Here is a 3,050-nt window from a genome sequence, read left to right on the forward strand (position 1 = left end):
ATGGATGTGAGAGTTGGACTATAAGGAAAGCTGAGCACCAAAGAATTGATGCTTTCGAACTGTGGTGTTGAAGAAGACTCTTGAGAGTCCCTTGGGCTGCAAGGAGATCCAACCAGTCCATCCTAAAGGAGATCAGTCCTGGGTGTTCATTGGAAGGACTGATGCTGAAGCTGAAACTCCAATACTTTGGCCACCTGATGCGAAGAGCTGACTCATCTGAAAAGACCCTGATGCTGGGAAAGATTGAGGGCAGGAGGAGAAGGAGATGACAGAGGATGAGATGGTTGGATGGCATCACTGATTCAATGGACATGGGTTTGGGTGGACTCCGGGAGTTGGTGATGGACAGGGAGGCCTGGCGTGCTGCAGTTCATGGAGTCACAAAGAGTCGGACACGACTGAGCGACTGAACTGAACTGATGTATTAATTTATTTAATCCTTACAACAACACTGTGAGGTGTGGATCATCATCATACAGAGAAACCTTAAATCTCTAGTACCTGGTAGAGTTTTTCTTTTTTAAATCATGTTTTCCTTTTAACTGACACCATTTCCTCTCCTGGCTCCTACTCTGGTAATGATTAGGTCCCCACCTCTTGGGAGAATTGCATCTGCAGAGGCTGAGACAGAGCCAGTGTGAACATGGACCCAGCCAGAGCTTTTGGGGTAACAAGCCCAGCAAAAACCAGCCTGTCTTTTCATTTACAAAGGGATTCACTCAGAGGGTCCAACCTGCTTTCCAACAACAGAAAAACCGGAGCTCAACACAAAACTGGAAGCCAGAAGGAACCGGCAATGAAACACAGCGCTTCCTCAAATGCTCAGGGTCTGATCGGCCCGCCTATGCTACAAGGAATGGCCTCACTCCAGCATTTTTAAGAGAAAACGTTTTGCTTCTACTTCACTTTCCAAGTGGGTATAAAATCTACTAAAAGGAATACAAAGAATCAAAATACATAAGCTCACTCACAAGAAACTTTCCCAGATAATGATTTCCGGTTGCTGAGATTATTCAGCCCAATTTATTTCAAAGTGGCAAAGTTCAGAACAATCTGAGAATTCAAAAGCAGCAGCTACATTCGCTGATAGGCTCATGTGAGACACACACACCTACAATCCCCCCGTTTTTCAGTGTATACAGGAAGGGGCCAAGACCCCCCGATCAGCACAATAACTTATTTTGTACATTACAGTGTACAGAACAATGGAGGGAAAGACACTTTCTTTGAAAGGTTCATCTGAGCTCTGAAGGAGGCTGGAGCCCAGCGCCCAGGGCCATCATTAGCTCCACCCGCTCCTCTCTGGCTGCACTGGCCTCAGAGGCAGCTGCTTCCTGTAAGTGATCTGCTGGCTTCTCCCCTTCCTCCACCTCCTACTGGGGAGAGAGGGCTAGATACTTCTGCATGCACTCCTGCACGGCCCAGGACTGGTCTGCACAGTCCGACCCCCTGACATCCTCCTTGCTGTAGTGGAAGCAGGAAAAGGCTGCCTTCAACGGCTCCCCACAAGGGCCTCTGGCCATCCCCTCAAGGCACAGGCAATTTCGGTTGATGTCTTCATTCAGCAGAATCAGTCCATGCTCCTTGTATGGATGCTTGGGGTCGTCAGCCGCCAGTTGCACGTTGCTTGAGTTTCATTGTCTTCTTTGGCCATAAATATGATTCAATCCTTCTCTTCCTGCCGACAGTAGGCCATGATGCAGCAGTGGAGGCCTCACGCGTTCCTGGTAGAGCTTTAACTTGAGCCCTGCTCACTGACTCTGGAGCCCCAAAGCTTACCATGTCGTTATTCTTTCCGCTTGAGCAGGGCTGTCATTTCTCTACAGTTCTTTCCTAAATTGTACACTTTCTCTAGCAGAAGACGGTCTCTCCATACTTTTAACGTATAAGTTTCTCTTAAAGGTTACTGTATGACAGATTATAACAGTATCAATACATCCAAACCTAAACTTCTAACAATAAACTGTATAGGTAGATTTTGAAATAAAGACAGCTCATCTTGGACTTCATTCAAGAGAGCTTACATTCTTCAGTACCTAAAGATACTCCTTACTCATGAAAGTACGAAAGTGAAAGTCACTCAGTCATGTCCGACTCTTTGCAACCCCAATCACTATACAGTCCATGGAGTTCTCCAGGCCAGAATATTGGAGTAGGTAGCCATTCCCTTCTTCAGGGGATAGCCCAAAGATAGCATTTTAGCACAGATCCGGTGTGTTTAAAAAATCATCTGTCACACAATAACTTTATTCTGTCCTCAGGGTGGAAACTAGACTCTGATATTTTTTTCCTGAGGACAAAAAAATAAGTTACTGTCAGTCTTGACATTTTAAATTCTGTAACAGACAATGTCTTGGGTTTTGTTTTGGCTCCATACATTTTAATGCATATAACAACAACAAAGTAGCTTTTCTTTTAATACTTATTTATATTTATTTATCTTGCTGCACCAGGTCTTAGTTGCAGCACACAGGATCTTCAATCTTCATTATGGTATGTGGGATGGGTTTTTTGTTGCTGTTGCTGTTTTTTTAGTTGTGGTAGGCAGGATCTTTAGTTGCAGCATGTAAACTCTTAGTTGAGGTATGCAGGATCCAGTTCTCTGACCAGGAATTGAAACCGGGCTGCCAGCATTGAGAGTGTGGAGTCTTAGCCACTGGATCACCAGGGAAGTTCCCCAAAGTATCTTTCATACTTATAAAAGGGCTTCCCCGGTGGCTCAGCTGATAAAGAACCTGCCTTCGAATGCAGGTGACACAAGAGACACAGGTTCAATCCTGGGGTCAGGAAGATCTCCTGGAGAAGGAAATGGCAACCCAGTCCAGTATTCTTGCCTGGAGAATTCCATGGACAGAGGAGCCTGATGGGCTACAGTATGCGGGATTGCAAAGAGTCAGACATGATTGAGTGTGCATGCACACATACTTGAAAAATAAGCAGAAATCCCATTATCAAAATCCTCCTTTTCTGTTATTTAGCAGTTTTAAAATAGCAAAGCACAGTACAGCGTTTTCTGTTCTCCAAGGGGGATATGTTCCAAGAACCCCAGT

At 45.1% G+C, this 3,050-nt stretch overlaps 1 pseudogene; it reads right to left on the bottom strand.

Moving 5' to 3' along the window:
- Positions 1-1,235: 1,235 nt before the first annotated feature.
- Positions 1,236-1,696, bottom strand: LOC122432409 (annotated as a pseudogene).
- Positions 1,697-3,050: the final 1,354 nt, after the last annotated feature.

Source organism: Cervus canadensis, chromosome 31 (genome assembly GCF_019320065.1).
Source record: "Cervus canadensis isolate Bull #8, Minnesota chromosome 31, ASM1932006v1, whole genome shotgun sequence".
In the NCBI taxonomy this organism is placed as follows: Eukaryota; Metazoa; Chordata; class Mammalia; order Artiodactyla; family Cervidae; genus Cervus; species Cervus canadensis.